Source organism: Prionailurus viverrinus, chromosome C1, assembly GCF_022837055.1.
Source record: "Prionailurus viverrinus isolate Anna chromosome C1, UM_Priviv_1.0, whole genome shotgun sequence".
NCBI classification, from domain to species: Eukaryota; Metazoa; Chordata; class Mammalia; order Carnivora; family Felidae; genus Prionailurus; species Prionailurus viverrinus.
In genome coordinates, this window is record NC_062568.1 from 137,855,936 (window position 1) to 137,881,328 (window position 25,393).

At 40.5% G+C, this 25,393-nt stretch overlaps 1 long non-coding RNA gene across 4 annotated transcripts in view; it reads left to right on the forward strand.

Annotated features, from left to right (window-relative positions):
* Nucleotides 1-23,556, forward strand: part of LOC125171544 (uncharacterized) — a 407,477-nt gene extending 383,921 nt beyond the window's left edge. For 3 of the 4 annotated variants that reach the window (XR_007154388.1, XR_007154387.1, XR_007154389.1), the window contains 3 exons: nucleotides 17,380-17,543; nucleotides 18,996-19,120; nucleotides 22,105-23,556. This is a non-coding gene — a long non-coding RNA (uncharacterized LOC125171544). Of the gene's footprint in view, nucleotides 1-12,546; nucleotides 12,679-17,379; nucleotides 17,544-18,995; nucleotides 19,121-22,104 lie in introns of those variants that run through there. The other variant, XR_007154390.1, reaches the window with a different exon arrangement.
* The last annotated feature ends 1,837 nt before the right edge of the window (nucleotides 23,557-25,393 follow it).

The window sequence follows — 25,393 nt, forward strand, 5'->3', positions numbered from 1 at the left end:
TTTGCGGGTGTGCCAGGGTGGCTCACTTGACTGAGTGTCCAATTCTTGGTTTCAGCTCAGGTCATAATCTCACAGTTCATAAATTTGAGCCCCAAGTCGGGCTGTGTTCTGACAGTGCAGAGCCTGCTTGGGATTCTCTCCCTCTTTCTCTCAGCCCTTCCCCCACTCTCTTACTCTCTTTCTCAAAATAAGTAATTTTTTTTAAAAAAATAAGCATTTGTGAATTTAAAATCCTTTGCTTTTATTTATAGTATTGAGCTAATTTATAAGTCTTTTATGAGACTCATTTATAAAATGCAAACCCTTTCTCTCATTTACTGACAGTCTCAAACTATCAGAAGAGAGAATGTTTTCTTGGTAAAATAGATTTGATAATGAAAGAATTTTTTAAAGTACTAAATTAATTATTAATTTATTGACTATCCTAAGCTCTGGAAAGAAGGAAAATCTATCTGTAACCAAGAGGTGTTTCTCTACTGGGATTTTATTTGCCATGATACATCAAGTGGTCAATATAAACTGAGCATCTTAAACATATTTATATTCTGTCACTTGTGTATTATTTGTTACACATCAAAAATAAATGCTTGAGGAAATAAGACATATTGTAAAGAGTAACTGTTTACAACTGACCATAGGTGTTAAATTTTTCTTTAACTGGTGATTTTTTTTCTTGTTAAAACATTCATAAACCCAAGGAAGCTTCAATATTTCCTACATTTCTAACCCCAAGTTCATGAGTATATTGCTAGCATTGGACTAGAATTTGCATTTATACTATTTTGAAAAGGATTTGCTAAGTTGTTTTAGAGTGTAAATATATTATTGGGCTTAAAGTTAATATGTTTTTAGAAAATACAAATTATATGGCACTAATAATTAGATCAATAATTAATACGGTTATTATACATAAATCTCATCAATTTATGAACACAGAAGCAGAATTTAAATCCATTAATTCATTAATCCAGGCATTCATTTTTCATTCATTTATGTAGCAGAAGTGAGTTAAAAACATGACCAGGTACCAATTAACAATTATGCCAAATCTTCACTGTTATCATAGACTGTAACAAATATTTTTCTCGTAAGTATTTTCATAGCACCTGACCAAATGTTAGGTAAGATCAGTGTTTCCACAATGGCTGTGAACCTCCTGCAACAGAATTATTTAAGGTCTATGTTAAACTACAGATTCCTGGTCCATCTCCTCCCTTTATTAAGATAGTTGTTAGTGGTCCATAGAAATTTAGTTTAATGGGTTCTCCAGATGATTCCTAAAGATCTCAAGTTTGAGACAAATTCTGGGGAAGATGGCAGAGTAGGAGGATCCTGGGCTCACCTTGTCCCACATCAGTGTAAATGACCCAGTGAAAGTGACCTGAAAACTGGCAGAACAGATCCTCCAGAGCTAAATGTAAAGAGGCCACATCAAAGAGGGTAGGAAGGGCAGAAATGTAGTTGGGAGCCAACCTGACCCATAGAACTATCTATGGGAGAGAGGGATGCAATGGGCACAGAAACAGGAGAGGAGCAGACCCCACACCAGGCAACTAGGTACAGAGGACCTGCACTGGGAAAAAGAACCCCTGTAACATTTGGCTTTGAAAACCAGAGGGGCTTAACTTCTGAACTTCTTACAATCAGTGGGGCTTGACACTTGGAACTTTAAAAACCAGTGGGCTCAATTCTGGGAGAGCCAGAGTGAGACAAAACTCCAGGCCTTCGAAGACACAGCACAGAAAACAGCCCCACTGAGATACAGCATAGAAGCAGCAGTTTGAAAAATGCCTGAAGTATATGGGAAGGACATTTATTTACTAATCTCAGCATGTGCTGGAGGGGCAGGAGTCTTTGGGAAACTTCTCCAAGAACAAAAATGCTGGAGGGCACCACTTCCCTCCCCCACAACCTAGCCTAGATACATGGACACCTGCAGGAACCAGTGTAGCAAGAGCACTTTCCACCTAGTTTGCTAACACCTTCTGCACCTGTGTTCCCCTGTGAACTATCCCCTCCAGCCTGGCCCTGGCAGCTTTCCAAAGAAGCTCCAGGTCCCCTCCCATAGCAGACCAGTGCAAACCTTGGTAATATCATGTGTCCCACACCCATGTTCTCCTATGGACCTGCCCCCTCCAACATTCCCTTAGTAGGAGTGCACCCAAGGCATTGCCACAATCATGGCAGTGTGCAAGCAACCCCAACAGGGGTCAGCCCTACCTTAAAATGACTCCTACCCCATGGGGAGAGGAAGAAGACCACACATAGCAGTATGACTATGGCTCTAGCAATGGGCTGGGGGCAGACCTCTGGTCTGACTGCAGTGCGCCAGCCATCAATGAAAGCTTCTTGGGGTACAACATGGGGAAAGCACCCTGTAGTTCAATACTACCACAGCTCTGAGAAACAGCTGATCTAACCCAACTCAAGCCCAAGGTGGCCTAGACTAGCCCACAACAACACAGGGACCAAACCCTGCCCACAACAGGCAAAGAGAGCTCTTGCAGATGACTGGACTGAGGCAAATGTCACTCAGCCACAGCAGTAGGGCACACACAACACACATAGGAGACACCCCTCAAGTGTCAGGTTCTGGTAAACAAGGGACATTACACTACAGGGCACTATAGACCTCTCCTACATAAGGCCATGCCTTTCAAAAGCAGGAAATGTAGTTGACCTTTCTAACATATAACACAGAGAGAGTTAGACAAAATGAAGAGATGGAGAAATATGTCCAAATGAAAGAACAGAATAAAATCATAGCAAGAGAGATAAACAAAATAAATGTAAGTAATATACCAGATAGATAATTTAAAGTAATCGTCATAAAGATAATCACTGGACTTGAGAAATAGTGGAGGACCTCAGTGAGACTCACAACAAAGAGACAGAAAACATAAAAAGAATGAAAGACGAAGAACTCAATAACTGATATTAAAAATACACTAGAGGGAAGAAACAGAGGTAGCAAAAGAATGGGCCAGCGATCTGGAGGACAGAGTACTGGAAAGCAATCAAGCTGAGCAGGAGAGAGGAAAAAGACTAATAAAAAATGAAAACAGACTTAGGGAACTCAATTACACCATCAAGTGTAGCAACATTCACACTATAGGGATCCCAGAAGGACAACAAAGAGAAAAGAGGGCAGAAAATGTATTTGAAGATATAATACCCGAAAAGTTTCCAAATGTGGGGAAGGAAATAGAAATCCAGATCCAGGGGGCACAGAGAATCCCAAAGAAAATCAACTAAAAGAGGTCCACACCAAGACACATAATTGAAATGGCAAAAAGTAGTGATAAAGAGAGAATTTTAAAAGCAACAAGAGCAAAGGAAGCAGTTACATACAAGAGCAAGTCTGTAAGGCTATCAGCTGGTTTTTCAGCAGAAACTTTGCAGACCAGAAGGGGGTGATATGATATATTCAATGTGCTAAAAGGGGGAAAAACAAAAAAACAAAAACCCTACAACCAATACTCTATGAAGCAAGCCTATTATTCAGAATAAAAGGAAAGAGAAAGAATTTCCCAAACAAAACTTAAAGAAATACATCACCACTAAGCCAGCCTTACAAGAAATGTTAAAGGGGCTCTTTGAGTGGAAAGGAAAGATCATAAGCCGGAGTAAGAAAAGTGGGAAGTACAAAAACAGTAAAATTAAGTATATCTATAAAAGTCAGTCATGGGATTACAAAATGAAAGGATGACACCATATATCTAAAACACGGTGGTGAGGGGGAGTAGTAAAAATTTAATGCTTTTAGGATAGGTTCAAATTTAAGCAACCATCAACTTAATACAGACTGTTATATGCATAAGATGTTAAATGTAAACCAAATGGTAACCACAAATCAAAAACAAGTAATAGAATGCAAAAAAAAAAAAAAAAATAGAGAAAGGAATCCAAGTATATCACTAAAGATATCCAGAAAGCCGTGAGAGAAGAGAGTAAAAGAAGAAAGGTACAGAGAAAAACTCCAAAAACAATTATAAAACAAGTAACAAAATGGCAGTACGTTCACATCTATCAGTAATTACTTTGAATGTGAACAGACTAACTGCTCTAATCAAAAGGCAAGGGTGACAGAATGGATTAAAAAAGGAAGACCCATTTTTATGCTGCCTATAAGACTCATTTCAGACCTAAAGACACAGGAAGATTGAAAGTGAATGAACGGGGGCGCCTGGGTGGCGCAGTCGGTTAAGCGTCCGACTTCAGCCAGGTCACGATCTCGCGGTCCGGGAGTTCGAGCCCCGCGTCAGGCTCTGGGCTGATGGCTCGGAGCCTGGAGCCTGTTTCTGATTCTGTGTCTCCCTCTCTCTCTGCCCCTCCCCCGTTCATGCTCTGTCTCTCTCTGTCCCAAAAATAGATAAACGTTGAAAAAAAAAAATTTAAAAAAAAAAAAAAAAAGAAAGTGAATGAACGGAAAAGAATTTATCATGCAAATAGATGTCAAAAGAAAGCGAGGTTGCTATACTTACATCAGACAAAAGATACTTTAAAACAAAGACTGTAACAAGAGACAAAGAAAAACACTATATAATCATAAAGGGACAATCCAACAAGAAGATATAATAATTGTAAATATTCATGCACCCAACATGAAGCACCTAAGTACATAAAACAATTAATAGCAAACATAGGAGAAATCATTGATAGTAATACAATTATAGTAGGAGACTTTAACACCCTATTTACATCAATGAATAAATTATCCAAATAGAAAATCAACAAGGAAACAATGGCTTTGAATGATAGATTAAACCAGATGGATCTAACAGACATATTCAGAATATTATTTTCTAAAACAGAATACACATTCTCCAGCACAGATCACATATTAGGCCACAAAACAAGTCTCAATATATTCAAAAGGATTGAATCCATCTTTTCCAATTACAATGCTATGAAACTAGAAATCAACCACAAGAAGAAAATCTGGAAAGAACACAAATACGTGGAAGTTAAAAACCATGCTACTAAATAATGAAAGGGTCAACCAGGAAATCAAAGAGAAAATAAATGGAGACAAATGAAAATGAACACACAAAAGTTCAAAATCTTTGGGATGCAGCAAAAGCTGTTCTAAGAGGGAAGTTTATAGTTACACAGGCCTACCTCAAGAAGGAAGAAAAAACTCAATGAACAACCTAAATCTTACATATAAAGGAGTTAGAAAGGGGAAAACAAAATCCAAAACCAGAAGAAAGAAGGAAATAATAAAGATTAGAGCAGAAATAAAAGAAATAGAAACCAAAACCCCACAATAGGACAGATCAATGAAACTAGAAGCTTTTTAAAAGATCAACAAGGGGCGCCTGGGTGGCGCAGTCGGTTAAGCGTCTGGCTTCAGCCAGGTCACGATCTCGCGGTCCGTGAGTTCGAGCCCCGCGTCGGGCTCTGGGCTGATGGCTCAGAGCCTGGAGCCTGTTTCCGATTCTGTGACTCCCTCTCTCTCTGCCCCTCCCCCGTTCATGCTCTGTCTCTCTCTGTCCCAAAAATAAATAAACGTTGAAAAAAAAAAAAAAAAAAAAGATCAACAAAATTGATAAACCTCTAGCCAGACACATCATTATTTTTCAAATTAAAAAAAATCAGAAATGAAAGAGAAGTAACAACTGACACCACAGAAATACAAAGGATTGTAAAAGAATATTGTGAAAAATTATATGCCAACAAATTGGACAATTTAGAAGAAATGTATAAAATTCCTAGAAACATAATCCCACCAAACTAAATCAGGAATAGAAAATCTAAACAGACTGAAAACCAACAATGAAATTGAATTAGTAATCAAAAAAACCCAAAAAACAAAGTCCAGGAGCAGATAGTTTCACAGGTGAATTCTACCAAACACATAAAGAAGAATTAACACAAATTTTCCTCACACTATTCCAAAATATAGAAGAGGAAGGAAAGCTTCCAAATTCATTCTATGAGGCCAGCATTACCCTGATATTAAAACCACTACAAAAAAAAGAGAACTAGAGGCCAATATCTCTGATGAAAATAGAAAAATTCTCAAAAGAATATTAGCAAACCAAATCCAACAATACATTAAAAAAATCATTTGCCACAATGAAGTGGAATTAATTCCTGGGATGCAAAGACGTTTCAATATTCGCAAATCAATGTGATACATCACATCAACAAGAGAAAGAATAAAAACCATCTGATCATTTCAATAGATGCAGAAAATTCATTTGAAAAAGTACAACATCCATTCATGATAAAAACCCTCAGCAAAGTTGGCTTAGAAGGAACACACCTCAGCCAAATAAAGACCCCATATGAAAAACCCAGAGCTAACATACTCAATAGTAAAAAACTGAGAGCTCTTCCCCTTAAGGTCAGGAACAAGACAAGGATGTCCAGTCTCACCACTTTTACTCAACATAATACTGTAAGTCCTAGCCAGAGCAATCAGATAAGAGAAAGGAATAAAAGGCTTCCAAATTGGTAAGAAGTAAAACTTCCACTGTTTGGAGATGACCTGATACTCTATATAGAAAATCCTATTAAAGACTCCACCAAAAAACTACTAGAATTGATACATGAATTCAGTAGGGTCATAGGACACAAAATCAATATACAGAAATCCATTTGAACAGACAACTCCATTTCCCCAAAAATATATGGTTTACAAATGAGCACATGAAAAGATGCTCAATATCATCATCTCTAGTCACTGGAGAAATAGAATTTAACACCACAAGATACTATTACACCTCTATTAGGATGACTACAAAGACTGACCACACCAAATTCTGGTGAGGAATGTGGAGGGACTAGAACCTTCATACACTGCTAGTGGGAATATAAAATAGTACAACCATTTCAGAAAACAGTATAGCAGTTTCTTAAAAAGTTACATAGACCTGCCATGTGACTCAGCCATTATGCTCCTAGCTATACACTCAAGAGAAATAAAATATGTCCACATAAAAACTTATACACAAATGTACATAGCAGCTTCATTTGCAACAGACAAAAAGCCAGATACAATCCAAATGTCTACCAACAGGTGAATGGACAAAGGATATTATATTTATATAATGAATACTACCCAGCTGTAAAAAGGAATGAACTATGGATATACACAACATGTATGAATCTCCACATAATTATACTGAGTGAAAGAAGCCAGAAAAAAAAAAAAAAAAGAATGCATTCTGTATGATTCTGTTTATAGAAAATTCTAGAAAATACAAACTAATCCAAAGTGACAGAAAGCAGGTCAGTCGTTGCTTGGGGGACCACAGCAGGGTAAGGAGAAGCAGGAGGGATGTAGTACAAGGGAAACAAGCACACATTTGGAAGTGATGAACATGTTCATTATCTTGATTCTGGTGATCGTTTCACAGGTATATACATATGTCAAAACATCAAATTATGCACTTTAAATATGTGAAGTTTATTTACTTATAAACTTATTTACTGAGTTTGTAACTCAGTAAAGCTGTTAAGATAATTTAAATGGTGGGAGGAGAACAGTGATAAATCAGGCTCAATGATTACTATGAATAACCCTTGGGACCTGAAACAAACGATTTCAAGTGAACCATTCTGTTGCTCATGCCAAGTGGTGCTGTTTCAGTCTTCACATTTATTACTTCACAGTAATAAAAGGCTGGGGCTTTTATTACTGATTCCACTGCTATCTAACATTTGACATCTAGTAATTTGTAATAGTAAAATGTTTTAAAGACTCTATTTTTGTTGTGCTGACCAAATAAATCTAGAGGCCTCTCACCTCTTCTTTCTTAGGCTGGGTGTCTTCCAGCCATGTTTGAGAGAATAAATGTGAGACTCCCCTTACCTGGGAAGCTCAGGGAAAGCTATAGCACTCTCAAACGTCGTCGGAGTCCTTAAGCTAGTTAAGCTCTGGAAATAACCAAGGTTGTAATGGAGCATTAAAATAAGCTATTTTACACATGATAACACCCATACTGATTGTTCTTGACTTCTAACTTCACATACATGCTCTAAGTGGGGGCAAGAGTTTTCTCTTAGTATGGCCTTCCACTCTTCATGGCTCTCTCTGCCTCTAAAAATATTCAGAGGGTTGGTTTGCCATAGAGCAATCCACTGTGTCCCCAAATTCCAGGGACAGAGAACAAGGCTCTCCAGGCAGCCTCCAACACTCCAGCATTGTAACACTTTCTTCGTACACTTTTTCCCCTTGTTTCTTTTAGTTCAGACCTTTTATATCATCAAAGTGTGCAATTAGCTAACGTTTATGAATGTAGTTTTCTGGGAAGCTGTATGCATGATCTAGCCCCCTGCTTTGGCATGAGGGCATTCTTGGCACCTATTGCTTTGTACTCAGCCTCTATCCCTGGATCTTTAGCCGCTTTGTACTCAGCCTCTATCCCTGGATCTTTAGCCGAAGCTGAAGTGGAAAGCATTTCTATTAATATTCTCTTAGAGAATTATAGATTGTTGACATTTCATAGCAGGAAAGAACCAAGAAGATCATGTAATTCAGGTGTAAAACAGGTTTTATCTCTCATTCTAAATTCATATGGTTGGTAGTGACTGCTTGGAATGGGAATGAGTAATGAGGCTCAGGATCAAGTTAAAGAACTCTGTCCAAGATGGCTGAGGTTGGCCAAGGCAGAGGGACAAGGCAACGAGAGCTGCAGACAGGGTGTCTACCACAGTCCAGCCATTTTTAGGATGAGGAATGAGTTCATATGAAAGGACAATTGGAGGTTTCTGATACACATTCTATGGCTTGTGATTATGTGCAAAATAAGGCTTAAACTTTTTGAATGATCATTAAGACTATGAGACTTAGCTCCAATATGGATGCCCAACCTTATCTTCTGCTACCTCCCTGGCCCTCTATATATTTGGAGATCAGTAACAATGAACCATTTGTCTTTTCTTAAACTGACCATGAACTTCTATGTCTCTATGATTTTTTTAAATCATTTTTAAAGGTTGTTCCCTCCACTTAGAATAGTCTGCTCCCAAATTCCCCATACTAAAATGCCAGATGCTTCATGAACTCCTCCCTAGGTTTCAAAGCTCCCTCTCTTCTCCCATGGCATTTGGTCATGCTTCTGCTACAGCAAAAATGTACCTGCCAGCTCCTATGGAGAGATGTTGATGTGTTTGCAAAACCCTCCATGACAGAGACTGCCACATCTCTCTCCATACTACTTCTCTGCTTCTTCTTTAATGGTAAAATCCCCAGTCTTTAGTTAACTACGTAAGTACTAGAATAAAGGCAAGATTTCTTTTAAGTTTTTTAAATGTTTGTTTATTTTTGAGACCGTGCACACATGCAAGTGGGCGAAGGAGCAGAGAGAGTGGGACAGAGAGAATCTCAAGCAGGCTCTGAGCTGTCAGCACAGAGCCCCACGCAGGACTCTATCTCACGAACCATGAGAACATGACCTGAGCCAAAATCAGCAGTCAGACACTTAACCAACTGAGCCACCCAGATGCCCCCAAAGACAAGATTTCCAAGCCCCTCTTTTAGTGAGGTATGTGGCCACATGACTGAGTGCTGACCATGTGAGAGAAGCAGAAATTCCATATGCAACCTCTAGGAAATACCGTTAGAGGGAAGGCCTGTGCTCTTCTCCTCCCTTTCATCTTCCCCTCTCTCTAGAATGCAGTTGTGGCACTGGAGGTTTAAGCAGACGCATGAGACCATGAGAAGAAAGCCATGTGCTAAAGATGGTAAAGTAACTTGATAGAAAGAGTCATGATATGTGGACTGGTTACCTCCTGACTTTGTTTACATAAGAGAAAATAAACTTTCCTCCTGCTAAAGCCATTACCTTGAGGTAAATGTCACTGTCACATCTCTCCTTCCTCCCCACTCCACCCCACTCCACACAGTAAACCATAAGCTCTTTGATGACGTAAATTCCAGTAGGCATCTGCAAACCCAAAAATCTACAACAACCAGGCAGGTAGCATTAATGTGTGAATGGTTTGGGCCTGGGTAGGACCATGGAGCAATAAGCCTTATGGCAAATGGGGATCTCTACAAACAAAAACACAATACTTAGTTTGATCTTTTGCACTTGTTCAATGAATTAATGTAGCTTTTCTGAAAAGACTTTTTTTTCCCTTGATAAACTTCTTTCCTTATTTGAACATCCATAACACTATACTCTAATTGTATTTTAACCTCTCCCTAGCCTTTATTATGTTGGTTTAAAAGCTCACCTCCTACTCCTAACTTTTTCTCAACTCCTTGAGGTCAGGGGCCACTTTTCCCAGATCTTTGTGTCCTCCAGGGCACTTCAGGTGCTGGTAGGCATTGCTAGATGCTTCTACACTGACAGAGGTAAGGAATGGCCCAAAAAACATGCCCAAATGACTTCAAATCCACATTCATTTTTCATCCTAGCCCTGAGTTGGGTCTCATCACTATAGGTGGTACCACCCTGATTTACTTCCAGTTGCTGACAAATGTCAAGCACATGTACAGTCTGAGGATACGGATGCTGCAGCTCGCCAGGCTGAGGCACAGAGCTAACATGAGTTAGCTCACTCAGAAGGGGTTTTGGTGCCAGCTGTATCCTGCAGAAATCCTGCTTGTTTCTTTTAGTTGTGAAACAAAGCAAAAACCCACCTCCTCAGCCTGAGCAACTGTTTTCAATCAATAATTAAGTAACTTTAAGGTCCCGATCTAGACAAACTTATCAATATTTTCACTGAAAAGGAATCAATATAGACAGAGGGAAGCATCCAAATAAACCCTTTTAATGGCAGTGTTTGGGCTGTGAGAAGTAAATGAATTGATTAAATGAGTGGCCAGTATTGGCCGGCCTGCCAATGTGATTCTTTCTTCACTTTCACAAACAACTCCAACAACCCAGTTTGATGCTCTCCCTTGCTGTCATGTTACTTTGATAAAGCTCTGTTCTAAACCTACTCAAGAGGGGGTATTTGCTTATATTAAATGTAAGAGTGTTTCTGAGTTGACAATTATTGATAACTAAGGTGCTGTGTTAGTGCTTTACCCAAATCATTTAATACTGGCAAAACCCTACAAGAACCATATTATCATTATTTCCCATTTTACAGATGATAGGACAAAGTCTTTGGAAAAAATGAAATACCTTCAAACAACATGGGCTTGAATGCCATTGGCCCACTTACATGTGGATTCTTTTGGTAAACATAGCACAATACTTTAAATGAATTTTCTTTTCTAATGTTTTTTTAATAGCATTGTTTTCTCTAGCTTACTTTAAGAATACAGTATATAACATATAAAATATATATTAATTAACTGTTTATGTTATAGGTAAGGCATGCCCAGTCAACAGGAAGCTCTTTAGTGAAGTCTTTGGAGGTCAAAACCTACATGCAGATTTTTGACTGTGTGGAAAGTCAGGGCCCCTAACCCCCAAATTGTTCAAGAAGCAACTGTAGATCCTTGTCCCCAAATCACAATAGCTAGTAGGAGTTAGAGCCAATACTTTCACCTTGTTCAATTATCCCCTGCCCTACTCAGCCTCCTGTCCCACCAAATTGCATGCTAGTATCATCCAATCTGCCGTTCTCACCACTGTAGACCCTGCTAATGGTCAACTCTGACACAGAGTGCAATGATGGAGGTTGGGCTCTTGGGGGGTGTGGCCATAATATGAGTGATCCCTTTAGACTCCATTCAGTTCCTCCCAGTTGAGCCATCTTTTGCCATCCTTCGCAACAGTCCTGGAGATTTGTCCTCAGAATCCAGAGTAGCCACCAGCTCTGTAAACTCAGTGAGTTTGTGTTAAAATCCCAGGTCCACGGTTCACTGGTCGTATAATCTTGGTCAAGTGATTTACTCTCTGTGAGCCTTGGTTTATGTGTTTTCACACTGGGGATAATGTTAGATGTGTTGTAAGGATTAAATGAGATTATTCATGTAGAACATGGTGTGGCACATATTAGTTATTATTTATCTTTTGAGAGAAAATTCTATTCTGCAAGTTACTTAGAAATAAATCTGATGAAGAGAAGAGGATGATCTAGTTTAGGGTGGAGTCAAAACCTAAGTGTGGCTCTGAAGCCCTCCTACAGGTTGTGTGTGACTGCCTTGTGCACTGGCTGTGAAGAAGATTCTGGGGTAAGTTTCCAGACATCCTGAAGCATTGCCACAAACTTAGCATAAGTTTGCTGCCTCCCACTTCAAAGGTAAATATACATTTGAAGATGTAATTTCTGGGAGGTTTTTTTTTTTAAATCACATCTCATATGCGATAAAATAGATGAATCTCATAGACAAAATGTTGACTTAAAGAAGTCAAAAAATATGTGTATATGCTGAATACTAACTTGTAGTGATAAAAATCAGGATAGTGTTTACCTCTGGAGAAGTGGTATTGAGTGAGAAAGGGTAGGAGGGAAACTTCTGGAGTGCCTAAAATGTTCTATGTCTTTAATTAGGTGGGGGCATGAGCACATACACACATGTGAAATTGTATTGAGCTTGACACCTTAAGATTAGGCACTTTAACTGTATTCATGCCATGCCTTAAAAAAATTTTTTTTAAGCCCTACTTTGTGTTTTTCATCCTCTGCATGGCTGTCTCTGCATGTCTCCACTCTCACTGCCCTCCTGACATGGAGCTGGACTCCTCCCAGGACAACAGGGAAAGAAGCCAATGGAAAATACTGTCTGAGATAAAACACTGAGTGTGGGCCCTGCAATAAAAGGTGTTTACTAACTGCTCTATTGGTTTCTAAAACAGTGTCAACCTTCACATTCAGGATTTATTTGTAGATTAGGCTTCATATTTGCAACAAAGAAGTGAAAATTCTTTGTCAAGCCCCAATTTCAAGATCTTTAGGTGTGCACGTGTGTGTGTGCGTGCGCACACATGCGCAACCACACTCTTTACCTGTGCATGTGGACACACAAACTGGCCTTCCTTTTGTACTTAGGAAGAAGCTTTTCCTAAACACATATGTTGTCAGCATTTACGAACAGACCACACATATGAAAGGATGGGTCTGCATCTTTAACACTGAACTCACAAAGAATCAGAAACCACAAAGTTGGAAGGGCCCTTAGCAGGGCAGGCCATTCAGCTCATCTTCCTCCCCTGCCCGCAATCCTTTCAGTGGCATCCCTGACTGAGGGCTGTCACATTACAAGGAAGTTCCACTAAGACACCCAGAGAGTTTCTGTCCTGTTGGCCACTGGGTCATTTGAGGATGTGAGAGGCTGAAGGGTGGACGTGGCCGAGAAAAGAGAAGAGCTGACAAATAGCTTTTATGTGTAATCAATATGGAACAATTCAACAGCAATAAGAATTGCTACATCTCCCCTTGGGCTCTCTGCCTTGCGTTCTAAAGCAAGCCACATTAAGTTTAGAGCAATTCAGGGCTTGGATTGTTGTAAATAGGTATGTCAGAGAAATGCAAAAGTTGCGCTGGCATTTTGGGTCCGCTCTGCCCTTCAGCAGCGATGGAAATCTTACCTCCCATTACATCTGCCCCGGTCACCAAGGACGCTTCAGCTGCCCTCAGCTGTTGCGAGCCACTGCACATGCTTGCTTTCTTTGTAAATATTTTTTTTCCAAGGTTTACTGTTTTGAAAGAATAAATACACATTCTCATCCATAAAGGTTGAAACTCCCCCTTTCCATCTCTCTCTGCCCTTCTTGGAATTGCCTCTCCCCTGTGGAGCACAGCTGAGAAGTGTTCACTTATGCTCGGCAGAAAAGGATTTCCATGTGACAGAATGGAAAAGCTCCAACAACAAAAGTGACCTGAAAATTGCACAAAAGCACTTACTAGCTGCTGATGGGTCCCAGTCATGAATAATTATTGATCTGAGGAGTCTGAAAGTTGGGTAATTAATGCTCGGAAGGGAGCAAAAGACACATTTTTAGAAGAAAGTAGATTATTTCTATGTCTCCAATCTATCCCGTCACATTTTAAGTACTTGCCACTGTATGTTTCTTTTCGAGAGAAAACAACCTAGTTAATATTTATATAGCAAAAGGTAACAACTGATAATGTGCATCAATTTTAAGCAAATCTCATACTTCGTCCTTGTTACAAAGCCAGCTAGAGCAGTCATTAGAAAATAAAAAGCTAAATCTCTACAGAGAGATATCAGAGTTGAAGTACATATTAAAGCAGAGAAGCCCTTTCTCCCAAAATGATGTGTGAAATATTTGCCTGGAATGCTTCATCAACCGCCAAAATATTAAATGCAATTTTCAGTGCCCAAAAGCACTGAAAACCTATCAGCTATTGCTTCTGTCTTTGGTGATGAATAGAATAAGAAAAAATCGAAGCAATCATATAACACAGAAGAAAGAAGGAAAACTGGCATTTCCCAGGTCCCTACGATGAATGAGACATTGTGCTAGGATTAGAGTAATATCAACCTGTTAAGATGTTGTAAGGATTAAACTAAACAATGGGCACAAAGAGCATAGCAAAACACCTAGAATTCAGCAGGAATTTAGTAAGTTGTAGCTATTTATATCAGGTTGTAAATATACGCAAACACACGCAATCATCCACATGTGTGTGTGCATGTATGTGTGTGTATAATCTTTTTTCATTTTTAAGGCTACAACAACCTGCTACTTAAGGTTTCTCAGCTAATATACTAATTAGTATTCAAACACTACAGGAAGATATAAGGGAAAAAACAAATGTCTCCCAAAGCCAGCCGCCATCAACATTTGTGGAAAATTCTTCCACAATTTTCTCTTTTTTTTTTTAAATGTTTATTTATTTTGAGAGAGAGAGAGAGCGCACGCAAAAGCGTGTGAGCGAGCACACACACAATTGGGGGAGGGACAGAAAGAGAAAGGGAGAGAGAGAATCCCAAATAGGCTTCGCAATGTCCTGGTAGAGCCAGATGCGGAGCATGAGATCATGACCTGAGCTGAAACCAAGAGTCACACACTTAACCGACTGAGTCATCCAGGTGCCCCCACACCTTTCTCTTTCCATACATGTGCGCATGCAGCCACACACACACACACACACACACACACACACACACACACAAGTTTGTATAAGTTGCCTCACAGTGCTTATGCATTTTGCAGTCTGCCTCAAATTCAACAACCTGGCCTGGTGCCCACAAGGTAGATATTATTATTTCCATTTTGGGGAGAGTTGAGAAATCCAAGGCTCAGAGAAGTGTGTACGTTTTCCTAAGGTCAGTCATTTTGTGACTAAAGAAGCAGAGCTAAAATCTGAAACTTCCTTTATCTAATCCAAACCCATGCTTTTTTTCCACACAAAGAAGAAACATATAGTTATGCCTAGTAATTGCAAATTCCCCTTAAGAAAAATTCAGTTTTACACAAATTTACTTCTATAAACCTTTTTAGCAACTTGGTTCTACTAGACATGAATGGCAAGCTAGTCCTTTTGGGAGTAATTTTTAAAAAGAACTGAGGGGGGGGCACCTGGGTGGCGCAGTCGGTTGGGCGTCCGACTTCAGCCAGGTCACGATCTCGCGGTCCGTGGGTTCGAGCCCCGCGTCGGGCTCTGGGCTGATGGCTCAGAGCCTGGAGCCTGTTTCCGATTCTGTGTCTCCCTCTCTCTCTGCCCCCCCCCCGTTCATGCTCTGTCTCTCTCTGTCCCACAAATAAATAAATGTTGAAAAAAAATTTAAAAAAATAAATAAATAAATAAAATAAAATAAAATAAAATAAAATAAAATAAAATAAAAAGAACTGAGGGGCCCCTAGGTGGCTCAGTCAGTTAAGGGTCTGACTTTGGCTCAGATCATTATCTCGCGGTTCATGGGTTCAAGACCTGCATCGGGGTCTGTGCTGACAGCTCAGAGCCTGGAGCCTGCTTCGGATTCTGTGTCCCCCTCTCTCTCTGCCCCTCCCCCACTCATGCTCTGTCTCTGTCTCAGAAATAAATAAACATTAAAAAAATTTAAAAAATAAAAAAATAAATAAAAATAGAGAGAAAGAGCTGGGATTTGGGAATAGAAGAGAAGGTAAAGCAGATGGCAAAGAAAAAGGAGATTTTGCACTGTAGCCTTGGGAAAGATAAGGGGAGATGAGGGGAAATCAGTCCCTTAGAACTGTCTGTCTCTCTTAGGAAGGAGGAAGAGGGCCCAGCAGTGGCTGAATGTAGGAAAGGAGGGAGCATGCGCAGACCTAAGCAATCTAATCCCAAGCCATTCAGGTAGGGAAGAGCATTGAATACCTCCTCACAGAGCGCATTAAAGGCTTTTTAATACCTTTTCTATCTCCAGCAGCCGAGTTCCTCTGACTCCACTGCACACACTGGAGGTGACATCAGGAAAGAGGGCTCCCAGCCACAACATGAGGAAGGCATAGAACATTTGTGTAAGGGGTGAGAAAAACACATAAATATGCTTGTAGGCACACGTTCCGTTTACCGAAGCAAAGCAAATTGACAACTGTCCTAGTGAAATGGTGGGGAAGAAAGATACTGAAAACTTTCAATCAAGCTAAATATGGTGAAGAGAAATAAATATGCTATGCATTATTAATAATTTAGGGGGAGATCATTGCTTGACTATATTTAGTATTTTTATGGTTTCTTTTTAATACAAAAACATTTATAAGAGCTTTTATGTGAATATTTCTGGTATTTGTCTTAATAATTCCGTTAAGATCTTCAGTTCCTCAAAAATGAATTCCCTCACCACAGTGGTTTTCCAAATCTGAAGTCCCACAGTTAAGGCGATTCTCCTAAGTAGGAAAATATTTGTCCAGACTCTACTGATTTAGAATTTATAATAATTACATGAGTGTTTTGAAATTTACTTTTGTACTAACCAAACAATGAAGACAATGTAAATGAATGTGTATTATAAGTAAGCCCAGAGAAGGCATAATTCTGTTCCATCAAAGGCAATCAATAAATATTTGTTGAATGAACATTAATATAAAACTATAATATTTATGTTGACTATATTAATTTATATTTGTTATTAATTATTTATATTAACTATATTAGACTATGTAATCCTTAGGGTCTTTGGCAACAACTGCTCCCAATTTCTTTTTTTTAATGTTTATTTTTGAGAGAGACAGAGCATGAGTGGGGGAGGGGCAAAAAGAGAGGGAGACACAGAATCCCAAGCAGGCTCCAGGCTCTGAGCTGTCAGCATAGAGCCCGATGCAGGGCTCGAACACATGAACTGCGAGATCAGGACCTGAGCTGGGGTCTGACACTTAACCGACTCAGCCACCCAGGTGCCTCTTAGATTGCTGATTTCTAATGAGCTTCTGCTCTGTATTAGAATGAGCTGGATCAGAACTCTATCCGGTGACCCTGGCCATTAGTTTGCAGAACTGGCTTCATAGGTGTGCATCCTGCATTGTGCTTGGTTTAACGCCCTCCTGTCACTATACTGAAATCCCTAATGATTTTATCTCTGATCTTGTGTTTTAGAAGTCAAATCCAGTGGAACTATGGAGCAGGGGCAGGAGCAGAGGAGTGATGCTCAATATGCATGTTCTCCCTTCCACGTCACTCCTACCTGATGCCCTAAGAGCACAGAATTCCAACGGACCCACAATGTCTGCGTGTTCAGTAAGACTCAAAGTGAGGACAAGGTAAATGTGTTCAACCTGTGACTGAGTTGAACCAGAACTTGTTTCAAATGCAGAAAGAAAGCAATGGCATTTTAAGAAGCACACATGACCAACAAACCCTATCATATCCTTTCTTACCTCCCTGAATCAGCCCACAGGTTGTGCTGCAGGTGGTGGCTTAGAAGGAAGGGGAAAGAGGGCAACTTGTGATTCCCTTTTCTTTCAGTCCTTCCTTACTCATCGGTAAGGTACAGGTAGAAAGTATTGATAGACTGTACTCATATCAAGAAGTGGGGGGCGCCTGGGTGGCTCAGTCGGTTAAGCGTCCGACTTTAGCTCAGGTCATGATCTCACGGTTCATGGGTTCAAGCCCCGCATCAGGCTCTATGCAGACAGTTCAGAGCCTGGAGCCTGCTTTGGATTCTGCGTCTCCCTCTCTCTGCCCCTTCCCCGCTCACATTCAGACTCTGCCTCTCTCAAAAGTAAATAAAACCATTTAAAAAAAAAAGTGGGGAAAAAAAGTGAATTTGGTGTACAGTTTCCACTGTTCCAGTAAGAACAAAATACATGTGCGTGTGTGAGACACAAAATACAAATTGAGTGAGTGTGGTTATTCTGCAAATATGTTAAAAATGTTCCTCTGTTTGCATTTGAAATGGGCATTGAGCAATATAATGACAAACAGTAAAATTCATACTAATTATTCTAATTTTCAATTTTTCCTTTACATAGAATGACATTAAATGGCAAGTAAAAAAGGACCCTGACACACTAGACTACACAAGAAAGAAAAAAATGCTTTATATTTTAGCATCTTTAATAGCATTTGTTTCCTGGATTTTGAACCGAGCCCTGCAATTTATGTAGCCAGCTCTTTCTATATTTATCTGACAGTGAAAATAGTTGTCTTATTACTTTTCACTGGCTCATTGTTCCATTCATTTGACCAGGATTCAGCATTCCCTACGTATGAGGAATGTGCTAGGGACTGGAAATGTGGTAATGAACAAAATAGAATGTCCTCTACTCCTTTGGACCTCAGTGAATTTTTCTTGCCAGAAATATATGTAGTGCTTTATGTTTTAGTGTTCTCTAATTCAGATGACATTTTTCCTGCTGGGTCTAAATTAGTGACGTTTAGTTTCCTTTAACTGCAGTAAGGAAGCCTTGTTATTACTATGTTTGAACTCCTTCTGAAGGAGCGATTTTATCACTCAGGGTAAATCAGCAAGTACACAGAGTATGGGATCCTGGATGAGAATCCAGTGAGACAGGATAGGCTGGGAATGCAGGTGCCTGGGTTTCAACATAATCCCCACCTTTGGGTAAATGCGTGCTTATTTACCTGTTCTGGTGTCCGGACCTGAGAAGTGAGAATGTGCTGGCCCCACCCCTAACAAGTATACAGTGACACTGTAACCAGTAAGGAAGGAGCTGCCTTCTTAGTAGGAAGAGTCCCTGTATGCTTTCCAGGTGTCCACATTTGCTGTGTCTCACAAAGATGCCAAGAGCCGACATCCAAAGGGACAGCAGTATGGTTCCCTGACCAGAAGATGTGGGGAGTCGTGGAGGAAGACAGAGAAGCCTGGAGAGGGAAGGTATGCAGCACCACTGGGGGAATGGCTCTCTGGGGCCAAGGTCTGGCTTCCCTGGAGAGGGTACAGGCTGGTCCAATCAATAGAGCCAGTAGCTACCCTCCAGTCTAAACGGTACTACATGTGCACAAAGTCCGATCACATACAGTAACTTTCTTTAACCGAGGCCTGTCTGGTCACTGGTCACAGCCATTAGAAATCCCTCCCAAGCTTGTTCTCCATGGTGTAGGTAGCATCAGGAAGGGATGAATATGCCTCATGGGGGAGGGCTGTGTACCCAGAGCACTCATTCTCACCCACAAGGAGAATGGGGCTGCAGGGAATAGTGTTCCAGCTTTAAAAGAAGAAGCCAGAGTTCAGGGGCACAGACACAGATTTCCCTCTGATTGGCCCCCGTGCCCTCAGCAAGTCACTGAGCTTTCTAGGCCTCCGCTTCCTCATTCCTTAAATGATAAGTGAAGAAGCACATTTCACCTATCAACTAAATCTCAAACATGAGGTTTTTTCTTTATCTTTTGTCTACTGTCTTCTCCAGTTAATTCTTTCCAAAAACATGCCACAGCTCAGAGGTTAGGGACTTCATTTCCTTTGTCCTTGATTCCCCAGCACATGGTGTGCACATGACACACAGTAGGTACTTGAGAAATGTCTACCGGATGAATGTCTCTGTAAATGATCTCTGTGAATGGATGTTGCTTCCTACTGTATCTCTTCCCAGAGAAAAGAGGCAGAAATCTATGGTAATGCAATAAGAGGGGGACAGCATTCTAATAGTTGATGACACAGAATACATTAAAGCAATGCTCAGTCACCATACATTAAGTCTTTTTAATGTAGCTTTTAAACAGCTTTTCTTATTAGCCAAATGAAATACAGTAATCCTTTAACTCTCCTGTGTCAGATTATCAGCTATTTCAAGTAAGTGTTAACATTTCTGTCACTGGCAAAAGTGAATTATGTTTTCCTTCCCAAGCTTGCATCAACATGCCCAACAAGCGGGCTGCACACGCCTCTCTAATGGGACAGTGTGAGGTGCTGCTGCTGGGTGATTATGAAGTAGCTCGACATCAGGGGGAGGGGGTGTGTCAGCCCCACCCGGCAGCCCGAGCAGGGCCAGAGAGCCTTTGCAATGAGTGAATGAATGAATTGGGGTGTCATCCTGTGTGAATAACAGGGCTCCTGTAACCTCCCTGGCTTTGTTCTGTAAATAGCCTGCACAGAAAATTCTAGATGTTGTTATCTCTCATGGCTTTCTATGTCAGGGACTCTGACAATACAGAGGAGGCCAGCTACTTTATAAACAAAGTCCCAATCTTTAGAAATCTGGAAAATCCTTCCACCAGGAAAATTCACTTGGGTGACACAGAGTTCTCAAAAATTTTGCAAACGAATGGATCACAGTATATCAGGGAGAGATTAAACTAAGAGAAAAGCTGCAATATAAATTCAAATTTCTTAGCAGGTGTTGAAAACAAGACAACAAGCCTAAAATGGATTTGTTTATGCTAAGCCCCACATCTCTAAATCGAGACTTAATTACAGTTTCGGCTCTCCCAGAAATGGAATCTTAAACCAGCAGATCAGGAATCGCCTGATCAGCATTACTTAAACAATTTCCCTTATAGACCCCTGCCATCATCTGTATGGGAAGCAACCCTGAAAAAATCAATCTGCTTTTTTGCCTAGTATTCCTCATCCCTGCTCCCTTCTACAGATAAAAGTCTTTTATTTGGCACAGCTCCTTGGAGCTCCTTTTTGTCTGCTAGATTGGATGCTGCCTGATCTGTGAATCGTTGTATAAAGCCAGTAAGATCTTTAGAATTTACTCAGTTGAACTGTGTTTTTATTAACATGGATAAATGTGATCTGACCCTGGAGCATGTTTCTTGTTCACCTGTCCTCCTACTTTGAGTCCCAGCTGGCCGACCTCCTCTAGCCTGCCCAGTGAGCCGCACCACACCATGTCCTCTGCTTCTCTTCCTCTTGCTTGGAGTGACCTCCTCACCTCCTCTACCTGGAAACTCTGCTCATCGCCAGAAGCAGCTGAAATGCAACCTCTTCTATGCTCCCTAGCACTTAGTACCCACCTCTGCTAGCACTTCCCAGCCTCATTCTATTTGTGTATACCTCGTGTCTTCCATTAGATGGTGAAATTCTTGAGATCAGAAACTATACTTTATGTCTTGAATTCCAAGTCTTATGGCATATATTAGGAGCCCAATAAAAGTTTGTTCAATCAGTTATAACAATATTACTTATAGTACCTCCATTATTTACACTGCAACACTGGAAGGCAGGTATCACTATGTTGATTTTAAAAACAGGATATAGATAAGAGCGGCACCTGGGTGGCTCAGTTGGTTAAGCGTCAGAACTCTTGATCTCAGCTCAGGTCTTGATCCCAGGGTCGTGAGTTCAAGCCCCGTGTTGGGCTCCATGCTGGGTATGGAGCCTACTTTAAAAAAAAAAAAAAAAAGGAAGAAAGAAAGAAAGAAAGAAAGAAAGAAAGACTTTCTTATTTGGGCACCTGGGTGGCTCTGGGTGGCTTAGTTGGTTGAGTGTCTAACTCTTGATTTCAGCTCAGGTCATGCTCCCAGGGTCATGGGATCAAGCCCCATGTGTGGTTCCATGTTGAGCTTGGAGCCTGATTGGGATTTTCTCTCTCTCTCCCTCCCTCTGTCCCTCTCCCAGACTTGCACTCTCTCTTAAATTTAAAAAAAAAAAATCATAATTTTTAAAAAAATCATACAGAATGAAAGATTTTTGACAACTTGCCCACAGAAATGAGCTAGTGATAAAATATCCTTGATTCAAAACCAAACCAAATATCTGTGACTCCAAAGTTTAAGCTCCTCCCCTTGCACAATGCTCTGTCTTCTAATGGCAAAGACTTCCCAATAACCATATCACTACAGAAAGTCTTTTCATATGCAAATTATCACCGAATCCAACAACCACCTTCTAAAAAGCTGTCTTATCTTCCTTAGGTTAAGTAACCTTCCCGAAGTCCACAGCAGTGTCACATCTCCACCCAGGTCTTCTGACTTCTAAATCCGGATATTACAAAGGAATCCCAGGAAGAAATTGTGACGAGATGTGTCTGCAGCAGGCGAGGAAGCCCAGGCACACAAAATCCTATAGGACTCCACAGTCCCTCAGCATCCTCAGAGAGCACTCAGGTCAATGATGAAAAAGCCCCAATCCCTGGTACATGGAACAAAGACTACTCTACCTTCCTGCACTTCAGGGCTGCCTTGTTTCTGATTCTCCTGGCCCAGCATCCTTCCTAATCTTCCGGGGCACTTTCAGCTCAGCAGATATCAACATGCACCCCTGCCTCCTCATCTGCCATCTAATCAGTGACATAGCTCTTTTTACAGTTAAAAGAATCAAGCTTAAAGCCAAAAATCTAGCTTTGTTGCTCCTCTTTCCTCCCCTCCCTTCCTTCTTCCTTTCTCCTACCTCCCTCCAGCCCTGTAGAGTGTACTGCTATGTGTCAGGTACTAACCCTTCTCAGGACCTAGAGTTCCCTGTCTCCCTGGGATAGCATAATTCAAAGACAATATGGCTCTATTATCAGATAAGACGTTGAAACTTCTCCCCAACCCTGAGGATTCTTTTCTCACAGCAGCAGGGCTGTGTGTTTCTTTTTCAATGGATTACTTTTCAAAAGGGTCAGAACTGGCAAGGGAGCCCAGACAGGAATGTAAATGGTTGGGTCTTCTGCCTATTCTAGTCTTTAGGTGAGTTTGACCCTCCATGGTGACAACAAAGAGCAGGGAGGAAATTGAGGCAGCTGATACACAAAAACCACCTCAAGTCCACATAGAGGTGGCCATGAGCAGTGGCTATGCAGGTGACACTATATGGATCCATAAATACCTGGTTTGCTTTCACTATGACCCCAAAGATTCTTGAGGTTATAGGCTCAGCAAACACTATTTATTTAAATAATTCAAGACTGTCCCCTTGTAATTTTATCCTTCATTCACTGAACTAAATTCTTCTCTAGACTTTCCCCTAAATTGGACCTAACCCTTCCCTAGATTGGACCTAAAAAGACCCTTTGTTTCTCTATCCTTAATTTCTGTTTAGGTACTTACAAAAGGTTTTGCTCATTGTGACTTTATTGAGTCACTGCCACTCCACATATCTGGGGCCAGCAGCTCCATTCTGGATACCTGTTCTGCCCTTGACTCCCCTCACACTTCAGGTCTCAGTGCTATAACACATTCCTGTCTCCTCCTCAGTGCCTTTCTGTTACACCCCTGCATTCCATGAATTTACACACTGTGTCATATTTCTATGAACTAAACTAATGTATTTCCCTCCTCCAACCAAATGTATTTAGCACTGATCAATCTTAAAGAACACTAATAATCTTAATACTATCAGTATTACTCATAAAAGTACCATCATTTATGATATCCTCACCATGGACCAGGTCTTGCAATAAATACCTTATGTATATTATTTTAATTACTTCTCACTTGGCATTATTTTTGTTATTTGCATTCCATAAATGAGCCTCAGTAAGGTTGAGTAACTTTTCCAAAGTTATGCCAGTTATAATTATGCCTGTCTTCAAATCTGTGTCCTTGTAATTCAAAGCTCATGCTGTTTGCCAGTTCCTTCTAGCCTAACCCCTAATTTACTATCCTGGAGCAAGGGATGTGAGTAGCAGACATTGATTATTAGTGCCACTTTTAGAGAAATTGCCATCTTCGAAATTCTAAGTCTTTGTGCCTTTGTAGCCTGTCTCTCTGAGAAGGGGAAAGATCAGTGCTCACAATTTTTGCTCCATTCTAGTAAAGTCATGCTTGTGTTTTTCAAAAATTAAAAAAAAAAAACACCTCATTAATCTAGATCACATGAAAAAAATCCAGCTGGACTCAAAGTGCATTTTGTCTTGGAAAGAGGGATATGGTAGAAAGAGAGGGATATCAGAGAAAGAGAGTTACAAGACTTGGATTCAATTCCCAGCTCACCACTGAGAAGTCTTGTGATCTTGATCTTTCTGACCTCAATTTCTTCATGTTTAGAAAAGGGAGACAATCACCCACCTCCCAGAACACTCCTGAGGACTAAGTGCGACCATGCTTGGGAAGGCACTGGGCACAGGCCTGGCGGGCAGCAGACTCAGGTTGGTCATGTCCAAATCTGAATTTCCTGAATTCCCTGGGATATGTGAGTGTGGGTGAGATCTGAAATCAGACCCTCCTCTCTTTACACATCTTCCCTTCAGCCTCATGAGATAACAGAACTTCCCATTCATCAGCACTCTTTCATCATGGAGTACATGTGCATCGCATGGTGCATAGTGAAGAAATTCTCTTTCCCACCCTTATCCTTTGGGCCATCTCCTTGCATTAACCTCCATTTGAAAATACTGGAAGCTAAATGTGAATGGAAAATACAAAGTTCGCCAAACTAGAAGTCAGGTCAGTGTTTGGGAACCAAAATCTTGCTTTATTGATACCTACAGAAAATTCCTGGGATATTCACGGTAGTTCTCCAGTGCCTGCTACATCACACAGATGCCTGCAACCCTCTGACCTTTTGATCAATTGCTCGTCTATCATCTAACATCTTCTGCTAAGCGAAGAGCAGGGTATCCCTAAGAGTAGCTATTAATTATTAACATGTATTAATAATGCATTGCATTACCCTTTCACTGGAGTGCTGGCTTTTGGATATAGTCAAGTTTTATAAATTGTTGTCAGTTTGAATAGGGTGATTTGAATAGGCATGGCATTTCTCAATAAATCGCTGCAATCTAGATCAGTTTATCCCATATACCCTTTGGTCAACGGCCTAGGGAAGAGAAATGTCCATATGAGGATATGATAACTTTGTTTATTCTAATTATATTCCATCTTTTCTTTTTCTGGAATATCTTGCTGGCAGAGTTACCTGAACTCAGCCCAAGTGGATCAGTTAGGTAAGCCTATTCTTCTTCTGTCCTTGGAGGGGTCATGTGACCCAGTCCTAGCCAATCTGAGTGTGGTATTACCCCCTTCAAGGATGGGCATGTGACCTAATCAGAGACAATCAAAACTACTAATCCCAAGACTTTTTTCCCTGGGCTCCTGCCCTCACCTGAATATGGTGGGGGAAAGGGGTAGGTAGCAGGAGGGGTAGCATCAGGCAGGACACAGTTCATGTGGGTCCAGGTTAGCAGGGTTGGGAGGGAGACATATTTCCCTTATTAAGAACAAGATCTTTGGACCTTAAAATCATGAAGAATTATTTCTAGAAAGATCTTTGTTCCTATTT